Source organism: Peromyscus californicus, unplaced genomic scaffold (genome assembly GCF_007827085.1).
Source record: "Peromyscus californicus insignis strain IS unplaced genomic scaffold, ASM782708v3 Scaffold_11__1_contigs__length_118956290, whole genome shotgun sequence".
Taxonomy (NCBI): Eukaryota; Metazoa; Chordata; class Mammalia; order Rodentia; family Cricetidae; genus Peromyscus; species Peromyscus californicus.
The window spans coordinates 61,432,680-61,450,061 of record NW_026294402.1 but is presented as its reverse complement, the minus strand read 5'-3'; the positions used below and the strand labels follow the sequence as shown (position 1 = coordinate 61,450,061).

General features: G+C 39.6%; 1 protein-coding gene across 4 annotated transcripts in view; it reads left to right on the top strand.

The window, feature by feature from the left end:
* The window catches only part of Usp3 (ubiquitin specific peptidase 3), a 77,712-nt gene that overhangs the window by 4,653 nt on the left and 55,677 nt on the right, over nt 1–17,382 (top strand). For 3 of the 4 annotated variants that reach the window (XM_052712895.1, XM_052712901.1, XM_052712887.1), the window contains one exon: nt 4,380–4,537. The exons of the other annotated variant lie outside the window; for it this stretch is intronic. The gene's annotated coding sequence lies outside the window, so the exon portion shown is untranslated. The remainder of the gene's footprint in view (nt 1–4,379; nt 4,538–17,382) is intronic. 4 annotated transcript variants of the gene reach the window in all.

Below are 17,382 nucleotides of genomic sequence, written 5' to 3'. Positions count from 1 at the left end.
TTTGAGATCTCATAGGTAAAATGGTTAGGGACACCTGCTCTTATCAAACTCAACATTACAAAATTAGAGAATTTCATGAGGCTGGCAAATAGGTATCTATTTGTACAGACTTGGAGTTTAAAATACATGGAGTCTAGTGGTCCCCTGCATTCAAAGAGGTTAGTCTAATCTAGTTGGAAAGTCAGGAAGCTCTTTGATTAAAAGATAAATCCATGTAGTGGTTTAAGTTAAATGTTGAAAATAGCAATCTCCTAATAAGGTAAAAACTGACTTATGCCTAATTGTGGCTAAGAGCATTCTAGTTGTAAATTACGAAAGTTTAAATGAAAACTGGGCCAGTCTCTTAAGCCTTGTGTTATGTGCCCATACCAGATGTTATTTTCAGAAGCTAGAGGCTTGCAAATTCCTTATTTTTGTAGGTGGAAAGTTTAACCAGTGACAAAAGACAGGGAAAAAACATGAAGTACTTGCCATGCGGTGGTGGTAGATCTCTATGAGTTTGAGGCCAGCTTGATCTACAGAGCAAGTTCCAGGATAGCCAGGACTACACAGAGAAATTCTGTCTCAAAAAACCAAAACCAAACCAACCAACCAACCCCAACAACAAAAACATGAAGTGCTTTAAAAAAAATTAAAAAGAAAAGAAAAGAAAGAAAGGTACTCTAAACACAACTGTTTTAATATGAGGAAAGTCAAGTACCTGGGTTTTAGGTTTTTAAAGTACTGTTGATTTGGAGCTGTTCTTGTAAAAGTCATGAGAATTCTCCCTGATTAATTCTTCAAAGAGTTGAGAGAGCTCTAAATTTCCAGCACACCCCACCCCTATATCACACTATTAAAAAAAAAAAGGAGTGATTGGTTTGATCTGCAGTTTGTGTTTGGAGGGGTTATTGGAGATAACCTTTCTATTTTAGTTTTCTAAAGGTCCTTTTAGTAGGCTCAGGTGCTGACTGGTCCTTTGTCCATAGTAATACATTTGTAGTGGATTGATCAGTTTGTGATAAAGGTATGAAGTCACCCTGATGGATTGATGGGTTATTTTGTATCCTATTTCTCTCAGCCTACTTTAAAGAAGACTAGATCGTACCTTGAACCGAATTTTCTAAAAAAGATCAGTAATTTAGTTCATGAGGTTGAATACATTCACTACTTTTAAGTAGCATTCTGTGTTGTGTTTACTAAATATCTACTGCCGTGGTCTACTCAGTAAATACTTGCTTGATGAAGTTTTCTCATGTAGATTATGAAGTGATCTCTAGCTTCATGTTGAGAATAAATGTAGATGAAGTGAGTTTATTCCCCGGAAGGCTTTCCATAGCCTTCTCCTCCCAGTATGTTAGCCGGTAAGCTGAGCTAGATTGTAACCAATTGGCCGTTTATGACCTTGTTAACACAAGAATTTGTAGTCTTCTGACAACATGGACATATAGATGGGTAGATGGAAATGCTAGTTGTAATGAATAGGGTCATTTAAATTAGTGGGTAGGTGATAGATATTCTTTATACTGATTTTGAAGATTAGTATTTGAACTTTGTGTACTTTTGTGTTTTCTGAAGAATTAAACTATCTTTTAGTACTATTTGTAAAGCCCAAGTTAAATGGAGTTGTCTTAGTTGTAGATGTAACCAACAGGAAAACTTAAGCTACACTTAGTAGTCATGTTGGCAGTGTTCTTCCCCACTCCAACCCCAGAACCTTAAGCAGCCCCAGCCTGTTCCCACAACCTCTAAGTGATTGATGTAGATGTCAAAGCCCTGGACCTGACCATGTGCTCCGTGTGTTTGACCAGGCTGAAGCTAAAGGGTATGAGCCAGGCCTGTTTCTGTTGTGATCAGAGGGTATCTAAGCACTATACTGAGTGTATAAAGAACATTCTGCATGGCCTAAGCAGAGGGAAAGGATGGGCTGAGGGGGGAATTAGAACTTTTTGTTTTTCTGGAATTCATTTACCCTCAAGATAATTATAATTCTTTACATTGATACCATTAACAGTAAGATTTTATAACATTCTACTTTTTCCTCATTGAAATTTATTTATGTGCGTGTACGTGTGTGTGTGTGTGTGTGTGTGTGTGTGTGTGTGTGTGTGTTTGAAGCACTGGAGATTAGAAGATAACTTTCAAGAGTTGTTCCTCTCCGCAACGATCTAAGGTCATCAGGCTCAGTAGCATGTGCCTTTACCGGCTGAACCGATTGCAGGCCTTCTCATTGGAATTTATGCAGTTTTCTGCTGTACTGGAATATGAAGATTTGTTTGTGCTCTTTCAAACTAGATTTAGAGATGCTAACAACTTTATAGTATTTGGAGCAAAAAATGAGTAGTTAATAGCTAAGTGAGGAATTTAAATTCCTGTTTTAAAATTTGAGTCCTCTTCTATCAGGGAATCATTTACATGTGGATTTTTCCTTAATGTATTTTTTTTTTCCTTTTTGAGGTCTACCTTCTTGTTCAATATATATTTCCGTTGGAAAAAAACAGTCTTTGATTAAACTGTAGTTTCAAACTTCTATAAATGTTTTTGTTCAGCCTGGGCTTGAGAAGGGATTTAGTAGGCAGCTTTGCAGCAGAGAATATGTGCTGTACAGTCAGTCTGTCAGTGTTTGGTTTATTCATATCCTTTTCAGATAGGAGAGCAAATGCTGGAGGTGTTTTCATAGCACTTTCCTGGACAGATGGCTGAGGAGGAAGTGCTTTGACAGAGTCTCAGTGGGGGCTGGTACTGGGAGGGTATGCTTGGGATGGATCTTACTGTGATTGACAGTTGAGAATGCTGAGAATAGTATCAACCACGGTAACAGCTTGCTCATCTTACCTGGATTTGTCTTGTGCCAAGACCTCTCAAGATGCTCTGAGATTTTTATATAACAGTCTGTTTTGGGAATGTAGGTAAGAATAGATACCATTGGGGCTCAAAAGGTATTGACCAAAAAGCTGTTCATTGCAGTCTTCTCTTGAAATCTATGGCAATTGTTGAATGTACTTTGGCTTAGAAACTTGTAAATATAAACCATCTTTTTAACTACTATGAGTCTGTAGATGTTATTATCTATAGTAATTCCACATGTTTTCTCATCTATTAGTTTTACTAAGTAGGAGGAGAACTGAGAATAACATAAAGTAACTTCAAAGCAGCTTGCTAGCATTTAATCCTGACTAATTTAATTAGCTACTCATCCTTGTAGTTTTTCCTGATTTATAGATTGTGAAACTGAGACAAAGGTTAGGAGTTGCTTAAGATGCTCTGGGGTATTAAAGATAGCTCAAAACTTAAACTCAACCACTCAGACTTTTAACTTGTCCTTGTGAGAGTGAAGTCTTTATTTTGTCATTTAGAAACTTAATGCTTAGTAATTTAAGGGACTTAAAAGGCTTGGAAACATGCTTGGAAGGTTTTTGATATGAGAATGTTTTAAATTCCACATCTTAAAAATCACTCATTTTAAAATTTGGCTATTTGACTTCCATGATCCAATTAATTGATTAAAGTGCTAGCAAATAGGCACGAAGAATTGGCGAGAAAATGACCTCAAAAATCAGCCTCATTATGCCCAGCTCTTTTTTTGGGGGGGGGGCTGAAATTCACTACGCAGACATAACAGCCCCCTCAATATAGGTGCATAAAAAATTGTAGTAAGCTTCTGGGTGTTTAAAAAAATGTGTTTCAGTTCAATCCCCTTCCTCTCGCTGGTTTCATTTTATTTCTAGTACAGGAGGTTTGGGGGAGGGGGAAGGGGTTGTGCCCTTTAGAACAGGGAGAGATTTCTGAAGCTATGGAATTTTGCTTTTGCCTCTGGGAATTCAGAGGTTTTCACAAATCTGATAATAGGCAACCTGTTGATTATATATTTAGTTATAGTTTAAGATTTTCCAGGTGTATTTCCTATAAAAGTTAATTACAGTCTTTAGATTGCAGGTCTTAAGACACATTTCCCTCATGTGAGATACACTGAGAACTAACTCACTCCCCTCTCTCTCTCTCTCTCTCTCTTTTTCTTTCTCTGTGTGTGTGTGTGTGTGTGTGTGTGTGTGTGTGTGTGTGTGTTTAGAAATGCATAAAACCCAGGTAAGCTCAGGAGAGCAGTTTCAGATTTTGAAAACTACTGTTGAAATTTAACGTGGACATTACAAAATTGAATTTGCTCTTGTCCTAAGTGGTTGTGTTAGCTGGATACTTCACAATAAATAAGTAGCTAACTTATTTTGTAAGGTTCATTGAGAAGGGACTTGGGTGTTTGTTTTTAAGATAAACCAGTGCATATCTTGTAAAAGGATAGTATGGCCAACTGCATTTTATCTACTTTAGGACTGAGTAGCTTGGTCAGTGATGTGGTTTCCATTCTTGAGTAGATACTGTATCTTGTTTTTTCTTTGTTGCAGCTGGGTTGAAGATAGCCTTCCCAGTAGAAATCTGCTTCCCTGTTTATCTTTGACCTGCCCTCCAGACTGACTTGGGAATGTTCTTACTGTCTAATCCTCAAGAGGAGGCTGCTGTATTCCTGTAGACTTCATAGAGCTAGTTGTAAGATAGTACACCGGTGAGCTTCTTTTAAGTCTTTGTTCTTGATGACTAACCTGAAGATTCCTTTGTGACTTCTTTGCTGATTTTTGAGATAATATCTCAGTCTGGCCTTGATCTGTGACGGTTCTCCTACCTCAGCCTCCCTAGTAGCTAGAATTATATGTGTGAGCCATCACGCCTGGCTGGAATTTTAATACTTTGGTAAGTTTTGAAGAGCAAAGTAAATTTTCTAGGAAACAAATTTCTATGATGAAATGTTTCATGTAGTCATAGACATGTTACAAAAATGTTTTAATATACTAGGTGTTTATAAAAGAACTATATGGGGGGGGGGTTGGGGATTTAGCTCAGTGGTAGAGCGCTTGCTAGAAGCGCAAGGCCCTGGGTTTGGTCCTCAGCTCCGGCCAAAAAAAAAAAAAAAAGAACTATATAGGAAGCTGGAGAAATGGCTCTGTGGTTGAGAGTATTGGCTGCTCTTCCAGGGGATCTGGGTTTGATTCCAGCACCCACATGGCAGCTCACAACTGTCTGTTAACTCCTTCCAGGGAATGTGACCCCCTTTTCTGACCTCTCCAGGCACCAGGCATGCACATGATGCACAGACATACATACAGGCAAAACACCTATACACATGAAATGAAAATAGATTAAAAAAAAAAACTATTATGTGGAGACCATAGATCAACATTATTGTTGATAAAAGAATTTTAAATTTTACTTTGAGGTAGTAAAATTTCAATTTAGTTGAAATTTGATTTAATTCAAATTAAGTCTTCATGTGGGTTATTCTGGCTGCTAACAGTGAGCTATATTAATATTTTCTTATTTTACTTTATTTTATTTTTTTCAGAGCTGAGGACTGAACCCAGGGCCTTGTGCCTGCTAGGCAAGCAAGCGCTCTAACACTGAGCTAAATCCCCAACCCCTCAATATTTTTTTAAAAAGGAAATTGTAATATAACTAACAGATCAAGCCTCACCTGATGTGTGTACAGTAGCTACCCAAGTTTGATATTTGTTATGAGAAATTAGTCCTAAGGGCTTAAATTCATGATTTTCATTTATTGATTTTTAGTATTTTTGTTTGGTTGTTTTAGAGCCTCATTTAAAAATAGTTTTTCGGTCTTAAAAGTATTTAATAGGTATATATATTTGGGAGATGGTCAGATTTGAAATTGTATCTTTCATTATAAAAAAAAAAATCCAACTTTTGGCTGGGCTGTGGTTAATCCCAGCATGTTGGGGGACTGGAGAGGTGGCTCAAAGGACCAATCTGTTCTCAGACCACACTACAGGACTCAAACAGCCTGCAACTCCAGCTCCAGGGATCTGATGCCCTCTTCTGGACTCTGAGGACATCTGACTTCCCAAGGGCACATAATTAAAAACACAAATCTTTACATAAATTGGAATATTGTGAATTTCATTCAGGATCATTTAAATAAGTATATGCCCAATTGGTATTTTTTCTATTTCTTTATAGATGGTCCCATTAGTTCTAAAAGAATAAAATTTCCCAGCTTAGCAGTAAATGTAAGTATGGGAAATTTTCCCACTTTGTGCTTTAGCAATAACCTTTATTACAAAACCAAAAGAAACTAGTAAGAAATGTAAAATGCAAGTGTTAAACATGTTCTCTGAAGAAAGTCTGATACTAAGAGGTCTGTAAATCTCGGGGGCTAGATAGATGGACCAGAGGCTGAGAGCACTCGCTGTTCTTCCAGAGGACTGAGTTCCATTCCTAAAACCCATATGTGGCTCACAACCATCATACAGTTCCAAGGGATCCAATACTTTTTGGCCTTTGAGCACACTTCATGCATGCGGTACACAGACATACATGCAGGCAAAACACCTACACATAAAAAGTAATATTTTTAAAATGAGGTCTGTAAATACCATAATTATTTTGTATACTTTTAGGAGGGAGTGCTTCCTTAATATATAAGAATTTTTTCTTACAATCTGTGTATTTTCTGTTGTTTTGAAATAATAATTGTACAGTGCTTAACACTGACTTGATTCATTTCTTTTAAAGTGTTGTTACTATTTAACTGTGTATTTTCTTGCTTAGATTTTTGTTAGAGGCATAGAATTTTTACATCAGATCTTGCTATATTAAATCCATGGAAATATATATTTATGTTAGATTTTTCTTAAGTGATTCATGGCTTTTGTTTTCTTTCTATATAATCTCTATATAAACTTCTAATGGGAAGTTATTTTTGAAACAGTATTAAACTCTTAGTAATTTTTATGTAGCTATTTGTGTCTGGTTTTCCAGACTCTGATTTAGTAATCTGCTGTGGCTTTAATGGTTTCAATCCCCACTCTCCCATTACTGGTTCCTACTTAGGTAGAGACATAGTGCAGGATTTAAGCTGAAGCCTAGCAGAATAGACACAACCTTATAGATGTTCTTTTCCAGAATAGGTCTGAACAGGTCTGAATTTATTATAGAAGGAATGATAACAGGTTTGTTTAACATGTTACAGTTTTGAGAATGTGGTTTCATACATATTGTTTTATTCTGTATGATGTTGAAAACTGAATTTAGAAGTCCTTTTAAAAAAGATAGAGTAAAATACTTGAGCCATTTGGCAATGGGCCTTCTGGATCAGTTTGCCTCGATGTAGAAGTCAGCAGGACCAGATGCCCTCTCTTTCCTAGCTCTGTAGGTATCTGGGTTTGTTAGCATATAGATGACGAATATTGGCCAGTTTTGAAATTATATTTGCTATAGTAGAGAAGGACAAATTAGCACAAAAGTAATAGGAACTGAGTAGGTGGCTTGGTCCCAAATGGTAAACTGCTATTTGAAATTTTATGCTTTGTAATAGATTTAAGCCTTCTCCCCCATCCCCTCCTTACAGTGCTTGGGATCTGACCCAGGCTCTTGTACACACTGGCCAAGCATTCTACCCTGTCCTGACAATTTTTTTAAATTAAAATGTGATTTGGGCAAGTTCATGAATTGATATGACTCTTATACCCTTTAAAAATTAATTCATTTTTCAGAAAAATAATGCACATACACGTATGTAGTTGTTGATTAATAAAACCGAAGGGCTTTGAATAGGAAAGGCCTGCTGTCTCCAGCTGTCTTCCAGCTCTGCTTAGTGTGCGTGTTCTCTCCGAGTTACCCAAGTCCTGTGGGAACACACAGTTAGTTATCAGTTTGATGCTTTATTCCTGGCCCACTGTCTATAGTAAATGAGGACGTTAGTGTTCACCCTGCTGTTGTTGCCTAACTTCACGTCTTTTTTTTTTTTGTTTTTTGTTTTTTGTTTTTCGAGACAGGGTTTCTCTGTGTAGCTTTGCGCCTTTCCTGGAACTCACTTGGTAGCCCAGGCTGGCCTCGAACTCACAGAGATCCGCCTGGCTCTGCCTCCCGAGTGCTGGGATTAAAGGCGTGCGCCACCACCGCCCAGCTTCACTTCTTAACATGATAACAAATTTTGGTTAATGTAGTGACTAATTTTTCTTTCTCTTTCAACACTTTATTTTTCTTTAGTTATTGTCTGTTTTAAAATTGTTTAACTTTAGACATAATTTCTCTCAAATGTTCTTATAACTCAGCCAAGCGTGGTGGATGATACTGTGTTCCCGCCTCTGTAGCAGGCTAGATAATCTCCCTTTTCCTGAGACCTATCCAGAACCCTGTCCTGTGCTCCCATTGGGGATAATTGGATTCTAGGCTCACTGGGCAGCTTTGTTGTGGTTCCCTTTGTTCTCTTATGTTAGGTCTCCCATTGCCAAGATGCCACAGCGTTTTCCTTTCATGATTTATTCCATTTTTTTTTTTGGTGCAGTATATTACTTAGGTTCCTTGCCATGGAAGGGTAATTTTTGACCATTTGCAAGTCTGGCATTTTCGTACTATCTTTAAAGTGAAAGCTTTGCTGAATGTGGATTATTAGAGAAGAATTCTCCCAGCTGAAAGGCATTGTTTCTATAAGTTCACTGTGTTGCTGTTAGACATCAGATACCTTTCTAGTTACCTCTTTCATATACATCCTTTTATTTTTTTGCCTAGGTGTTCTTAAAGTTCAAAATGTTACGTCTTCAGATGCATACTTTTCTTTGATTTCTGATAAATGCTGAAGAGACTTTAAAATTTTTTGTTATTACTGTGTGTGCATGTGATATGTGGGAGGTACCTGTGTGTGTGGAGGTGAGAGGACACCTTTGTGGAGTCTGTGTCCTCTTCCATCTTTATGTAGGTTTCAGGGGTGGAACTCAGGTTGCCAGGCTTGTGCAGCAAGTGCCTTCACCCTTTGAACCACCTTAAATCTCACACCCTTCAGTTAAAAGTGTGTGTGTGTGTGTGTGTGTGTGTGTGTGTGTGTGTGTGTGTGTTAAATGTGATCCATTTCTTTACTGAAACTTAGTCCTGTTCTTTTTTTCTTTCTGGAACCCTGTTAACTGAATGTTACGTAAATTAGATAGAATTTCTAATTTCCTCTTGTCTTTTTTTTTTTTGGAGTATGGTTTGGTTGTTTTTTGCTTTTTGGGTCTAATATCTATTTTTTTTCTACTGTTTCTGTTGAGTTTTGATTATATTTTTTAATTTTCAAGAGCCCTTTCTTAATCTCTGACCATTCCTTTTACAGAATCCTGTTTCCATTTTATAGTGTCTGTATCCTTCTAGGGCTTAGTTTGTTTTGATGTTTTTCTGTGTTCCCTAAATCATTTTATTTTGGGGGGTTCCCTTTTTCTTTTTCACCTGGTGTTGGAGATCAAACTTGTGCATACTAGGCACCCTGCTCTCGGCTTGTACTTAGTGTGCAGTGTGCCTGGTGCCCTTGGGTGTCAGAAAGGGCATCAGATAACCTAGATATACCTGGAGTTCTAGACAGTTAAGAGCTGCTCTGTGGGTGCTGGGAAATGAACACAGGCCTCTGTAAGAACAACAGCTGTTCTTACCCGCTGAGCCATCTCTCCAGCTCCATCCTTCTTTTTCTTTTTGAAAATGATGGCCAGTGAGATGGCTCAGTAGTTAAAAGCAGCTGGCTGTGCAAGCCTGATGACCTGAGTATGATCCCTGGAACCTACGGAACAACCTCTAAGAGTTTTCCTTTGACCCTCACACCTGAACTGTGACACATGCCTTTTACATACATGTCACACTCCATTAATCATAACATGATTCTCTTGGACTGGAGTTTTTCTTTAAAGATGTGTTTTACTCTTGTCTTTTTGTGTAAGAGTAGCACTGCACAGCTCCGACAATGGATGGGGCCATCGACATGAGCTTCCCTGAGAGGCAAGAAGCAAGCCACCTTCTTTACTGCCAGCAGACACTTGGAATTCTGTATGGAGGACCATTCTTCTAGTGTTTCGACCTTGGCATACAGGATGTCGCTGCTGACTCAGCTGTTCTCACCATTCATGGACTCCTTGTTTTTAGCCCTAACCTTGTCCTCTCTGTCCATGCAATCCCAGTGTGCTGAGCCTGTTCCCATCTGCACTCTCTTGGCACAAAACTTTAGCAGCCTCCTTGGGATTTGCTGTGGGATGTTCTGTATGGCAAATGTGTTGCTCTGATTGGTCAATAAATAAAACACTGATTGGCCATTGGCTAGGCAGGAAGTATAGGTGGGACAAGGAGGAGACTAAAGCTGGGAAGTGGAAGGCTGAGAGAGACACTGCCAGCCTCCACGATGACAAACAGCATGTGAAGATGCCGGTAAGCCACGAGCCACGTGGCAAGGTATAGATTTATAGAAATGGATTAATTTAAGCTGTAAGAACAGTTAGCAAGAAGCCTGCCACGGCCATACAGTTTGTAACCAATGTAAGTCTCTGTGTTTACTTGGTCGGGTCTGAGTGGCTGTGGGACTGGCAGGTGAGAGAGATTTGCCCTGACTGTGGGCCAGGCAGAAAAACTCTAGCTACAGGGATTAGTAGGATCTTTCTGCTCTTCAGATTTCTTCTTGACTTACAGACTCTTTTGTCTATTTTGGTGGCTTCATGAATTCTCTTTATCCTGAAGGTTGTGTTTGTTTTCAGTTGAGGAGGGTTTTAGGGGAGAAGGCAAGAGGTTGGTCTGCTACTTTTAGTTTGGCACCCTTTTAGTCATTTGTTTTTTTGGGTTTTTGAGACAGGGTTTCTCTGTGTGTCCCTGGCTGTCCTGGAACTCACTCTGTAGCCCAGGCTGGCCTCAACTCACAGAGATTCTCCTGTCTCTGTCTCCCAAGTGCTGGGATTAAAGGTGTGCACCACTACTGCCCAGCTCTCTCTCTCTTTTTTAATCTGTCCTTTGGGCCTTTGGGGGCTTTTCTTTCTGACATTACAAGGTGCTCCTCGCACAACTTGTATCCAGCCTACCTCCCCCTTGGGATCAGTCATTTCTCCAAGTAGCCCTCATTTGTTTTGGTTGGGAATAATGTTGTAAACTAAGAGATCCCAGCAGAAAGATCTAATACCTATGAGTGAATAGGTACATCTGCCACTGTTGGTGTGCATGTTTTTGTTTGTCTGACCATGAGTTCCCATTGACAGCCGTGATTCTTTTCAACACCATGAGCTGACTGACCCCTGTCTCTTCCATATTTGCTGGATATGCTCAATGTGCAGAGGCTGGTTCCTATCACCTGTAGCATGTCTACTCACTTGCTTAATTTTATAATCAGAGAAAGTAAGTTCCAGAATTGCTAGCCCATACTATTGCAAAAGGTACTCAGGTAATTAGAGTTCAACAGTTGCACACTTGGTTTTGTCTGTACATGAACAATATATAAAGCAGTGTGTTCAAAGTTAGAACTAGTCATCCCTCCCCTTCCATACACTTATTGAAATACAGCTTCACTCATTCCTGTGTATTTGATTTTCATTTTAGATTTTTCCACTTGATTCTTGCTGCTTTTAGGCCAAACTTAAAGTAAATAGACCATTATCATTGTTTCAAAGGTTAAAATTTCATAAAAAGCTATTCTAAGAATTGTCACTACATACCCACTCTCCCTTACCTTCTGGGTATCAGTTTAATTTCTAATTTATCCTTTCTGTTGTTTTTTAAAATCAAATATGCAGGTACATAGGAATTCTTACCTTCTCCCACAAGAGCCAGCACACTATGTATGCTTTCTGTTCTTTGCTTTTTGTAATTTAACATTGTATCTTGTTTGTAGGAGTAGTTTTTTTTCTTTGGTTTTCTTTGTGTGATATGCATGTGTGTATGTGGAGGCCAGAAGTCAATGTCAGGTGTTTTCTTCTAACATTTCCTACCTTAGTTTTTAAGTAATTAATTTATATTATTGTTTGTATAGGCCACAGAATAACTTTTGGGGGTCAGTTTTCTCCTTCCACTGTGGGTTCCAGGGATTGAACTTAGTTCACAGATTTGCCAAGCAAGTGCTTTTACCTGCTCAACAACTTATTTTTTGAGACATGATCCTTCACTGAACGTGGAGCTCAGTGATTTGATTGGACTGGCTGGCCGGTGAGCTCCAGGGACCAGGGACCCTCCTGTTCCTGCCTCCACCTCCCCAGTGCTGAGATTACAGGCAAAATCCTCTTCCCTCTCCCCCCCCTCCACCTCCTCTTCCTTCTTTTTTTGGAGACAGGATTTCTCTGTGTAGCCCTGGCTGTCCTGGAACTCGCTCTGTAGACCAGGCTGGTCTTGAACTCACAGAGATCCACCTGTCTCTGCCTTCCCAGTGCTGGGATTAAAGGCATGTGCCACCACCACCTGGCCATGCTCAGCTTTTTAAAATGTGGGTTCTGGAACTAAGACTCAAATCCTCATGCTTTCAAAGAAAGCACTTTATGGACTGAGCCATTTCCTGGGCTTCATTCCCTACCTTTTTCTCTTCACTCCATTCTTCTCTCATTTATCCATCCATCTATCCATCCACCTGTCTATTGATTTATTGTTTTCTAGTGTATTCATTTGTGGGTGTGTCACCATGAAATGCAGTTCGTCTTCCATGTGTGAGAATGTAGGTTGTTTAGAGTATTTTGCAGTTAACAATGATGCTTCAACTAAGAGCTTTGTACACATAGGTTAATAATAATAATAGTAATAATAATAATAATAATTACTATTATTGGGCTCCTTGGAGGATGAATAAACATTTAACATTTTGATTATGTGAACAGTAATGTGTAAGTGATTTTATAATAATATATGAATGTTTGCCTGCATTGTTATTCCCAGATCCTGTGGTTTTACTAAAATAGTGAAGGCTGTTGAAGTGAAATACTTCATTGAAATTATTTTTCTGACTGGAAAACCTTGAAATCAGTTGGAAGTTGCCTTGGGAACTTTCTTAGTCAGGAAATAGCTACTCATATAGTTTGGGTCCAGGTTCATATTGAGCAGTGGGCTGTTGTTAATGCATGTTCTTATCAGTGCTGTTGCCCCCAGACCACTGAGAGCCAGCTCTTTCTGAGACTTTTTGCTTTTAATTTACTTTAGGTTGCTCTGTATTGACTGTTAACCTGGTGCTTCTTCAGGATTACAGAGTGACTGGAGGACAAGACAGTTCTGCGTAGGCTAGAAAAAAAGATTTCACCCAGTCCTCTGAGGTGATTGATGACTTCTAATTTTGTTCTGACTCATACACAGTGAAATACAAGGGAAGCCTGCTGCTTTGCTAGTACCCATGTGAAAGATTGGTAGCATAGCTCCCCACCAAAGCTGACTTGAGTGGGTTACGTATATGCTGAGGTGAATGATCTCAGCATTGGGCTGACTGGAGCTCCCACACCAGATCACCTCTGCCTCTAAGAAATCTCCAGTTTCTGTGTAGAAACTTACAGTCTTAACAGTTTTCTGTGTATGCCCTGACATGGAAAAGGCTGGAAGGAGACTCAGATGATAAGGTGGCTAAGGAAGAAGTGAACTATCTAGGGTAGAAGTTAAAGCCTGTCAGCCCAGAAAAGTTAACCATATCTTAACTCTGTGTGACTTGAAATCACTCTCTCTCACTTCTTTGCTAAAATAAAAGTTAGAAATTAAAAACATTTGGAAATGACTTGACCTGTAGCCATTAATAGTGTTGAAATACAGGACAGATCATATTAAGAAGTTAAGAAGTATGGTAACACATGCTTCCAGTTTCAGCACTTATGGAGGCTGATGCAAGAGGACTGAGTTAAGAGGCTCACTGGGAGACTGTCTCAAACAAGAAGAAAAAACACACTTTATCATTTTTTTGTCTGAACTTTGACATTTTCATTTGTTGCTATACGGACAATGTGTACTGACAGTGAATTAAGAAGAGATACCAGGGTGGAGAAATGGCCCAGTAGGTAAGGTGCCTGTCACACAATCATGAGGCTGAGTTCAGCACCCACATAAAAGTCAGGTGTGGAAATGCTAATCTGTAGTCTCAGTATTGGGGGCCTTGGGGGCCTGAGACAAAACAAGTCCATGGTGCTCACTGGCCAACCACCTTAACCAGATTGGTGAGCTCCAGATTCAGTGGAGATTCTCTATAAAAACAAGCTGGAGGGACTAGTAAAGTGGCTCCGTGCTGAGGAGTGCTTGCTGCTTCCGAAGAACTGGAATTGGTTCTTGGCACTAATGTTAGGGAGTACACAACCGCCTGTAACTTCAGTTACTTCAGCTCTAGGCTATATGGAACCTCTTCTGGCCACTGTGGGCTCCTTCACATATGTGAGTGCACACCCACATCCATACCCCCACAAATAGTTTTTTTTTTTGGTTTTTCGAGACAGGGTTTCTCTGTGTAGCTTTGCGCCTTTCCTGGAATTTGCTTTGGAGACCAGGCTGGCCTCGAACTCACAGAGATCCGCCTGGCTCTGCCTCCCGAGTGCTGGGATTAAAGGCGTGCGCCACCACCGCCCGGCAGCACAAATAGATCTTTAAAAACAATCAGACACCCACATACTGCACACACACAACCCCCCTCCCACACACCATACCATACACAAAACAGAATAGGTAGCAAGGTACATTTCAGTGGATTAGATTGGAGAACCAAGATCTAGTGTTGGTTCCAATGCCTCTGAGTTTGCTGTGTTTCAGTGGTTTTGGTATTTTATTTACTCCAATCCTTTAAATGTTCTTACAGTTTTTTCTTTTAAGTTTATTTATATGTATGAATGTTTTGCCTGTATGTATGTGCACCACATGCATGTCTGGTGCCCATGAAGGTCAGAAGAGGGTATTGGATCCCTTGGAACTGGAGAATATGAATGGTTATGAACATGGTGATGTGGGTGTGGGAACCAAACCTGGTCCTCTGCAAGAGCAGCAAGTGCTTTTACCAGCAGAGCCATCTCTCCAGCCCAGTACTGAAATGTTTGAGCTGACTAGCATCTAAGGTGTTTGAACTTCTTTATGTTGTCTCTCAGGATGTGCTTCTAGATGTATTTGATTCCTAAATATTACACTCGGCATGTCTGATTTTAATTATTCTAACACTAAGGTAGTTGTAATAATTTTGAAATAAACTTATTAAAGTCAGATTTTATTTCGTTTAATGTAGCTTTGAATATAATTTAATTTAAGTCAGGCATAGAGATATCTGAGAGACTTTTGCTGGCTAATGCTATCTATGTATTAAGAGATTTCCTCTGTGAAAATATGTCAGATGCATTTTCTTTTTTTTTTTTTTTCTTTTTTCTTTTTGAGACAGGGTTTCTCTGTGTAGCTCTAGCTGTCCTGGTGGAACTTACTTTGTAGACCAGACTGGCCTTGAACTCACAGAGATCTGCCTACCTCTGCCTCCCGAGTGCTGGGATTTTCTTCATATTTTTATGAAGTCCTTACCATAGCCATGTGGAGGTAGCCATGTCCCATCTGGTGGTGAAGAAGCAGGTTCCGGGACCAACTGTTGTTAGGTTAAAGCAACAGGATTAAAAAATGGTGGATTGTGGGCTTTAAAATCCATGCTTGGGTCATTAAACACAGGACTCTAGCATGTTTGTTTGCAGTCTACAGAGAAATAGTTAATTTCCTGTAAAGGCAACCAGTTCTGTTCCATATACTTTTGTATGAAGATGGAAGGGTTCTTTTGTTAGGGTTGGGGGGTCACTCACTGATCAAGGCTTTTGCCTAATTCAAACAATGCAACAGAAGTTCTGATTGTTGTGTTTCCTGGTAAGAACTTTAAGAGAAAATCCAATACTTCCTCAGAAATCTTGGGGTTCTGATTACACAGATGTGGGCTCCTAATACTGGGGAGACCTGGTGTCAGGCTTTGTTGAGTGTGGTGGGAATCAAGTGACAGTATCAGAGCTCTTGGGGTGAAGTCAGAATTAGAAATAGATGGTGTAGGTATCTTCAACTCTTAAAACTATTCAGTTTTCCAAGTTTAACTGTTAGTACAATCTGAGGTTTCTCAGAATGGTTATTAAATAATATAATCCAGAGAGGCAAAAGGATTGAAGGATAGGCTTTGTAACTTTTCATGAGGAGGAAAAGGAGTCCTGTAATTGCCTAGAGTGCTTTTTAAGAATCTTCACCTAGAACAGAGGTATTTTAGAGGAAGGGTGCTTTGGAACTTTTGAAGATTTTGATCTATTTGTTAACTGAGTTGTAGGTGGAGTTTTCCTGTCCTGGCACCCACAGCCACCTTGAAACTTAATATTAACTGTATGCTTGGCCTATAGCTCAGACTTGTTACTACTTAACTCTTACATTGAAATTAACCCATATTTCTTATCTGCCCTCTGCCACCTGGCTTGGTACCTTTTTTCTCAGCATGGCATGTCCACATTGCTTCTCCCTGCTTCTTCTGCTAGCTACTCCTCGGGCCCTGCCCTTCTGCCAGCATTCTCAGTTTGGCTCTCCTGCTTAACCTTATCCTGTTCAGCTGTTGTCCAGGCAGCTTCTTCATTAACCAATGAGAGTAATACATACTCACATTGTACAGAAAGATTATTCCATAGCGCTGAACTTTTTTTTAAAAATGTAATATAGGGAAACATTAGGAGTGATGTTTATACTTACTGAAGAATTAATCAGTCTTAGGGCTGGGAACACACATGACTTTGAGCTTTGGAGTCTCTGTTATAATGTTCAGTACCGGAAGGTTCCCAGTGTAAAGCAGGTTAGTTCAAGATAGACTTCAATGCCTTAACCTTCACTGCCTTATTGTGCCTATGGACAGCTTCAATTCCTGTTGGTGGAATTCCTTAAAGCTCCCTTGCTCACTTAACTAATAGTGCTGGGAATGCTGATGAGCCGTTTGGCAGATGGGAAGTATGTTCTATGCTGGGTGGTTATCTATCACCGCATCCTAGTAATTCTAAATAACTGTGTGCTTTGCTTACAATTTTGTGGGTCAGAAAAAAACTTGTCTAGGATTTCATCAGGCAGAGTATCTGTAATTAGGACATCTTAACTCACATGTCTCCATGTAAATGATTACTTCTCTGTGCCCCCATGATGTCATTTCCTCTGATCACTTCAGTTTAGGTTACAGTACTTCGGTTTCAGTAGTCAGACCACCAGGTCAACCTCCCTTTGAGCAAGCATTCCAAACAACAGCAAGGGGAAGAAGCATGGATTTGCATGGGATCACTTTGTCATATCCAGCTGTCCCGGGCGGTCACAGAATCAGGAAATGAGAAGGGAGAACTCTTAGTGGGAACAACCACAGAGCAATTAACAGAAAGGGAAAACTGTTATGACAAATGCTTAACTGACTTTACTAATGGATGATTTACTCGTCTAATGGTTTAAGAGAGACTAGAAGAAGGAAAGGACAAGGATAAAAAGAGAAGAGTGGAAACGGTTTTCAAGGAAAGGACTGCGCTGTGCTTCCTAACTGTCTTCCTGGCCTGGGCCCTGAACTCTTGGTTCTGCAATCTGCCCTTGAGTCTTTGCCTGGCACGAGCTTGGGCTTTGGCGTTCATGTTTGCTCTTCTCCGTTTCCATCTCCAC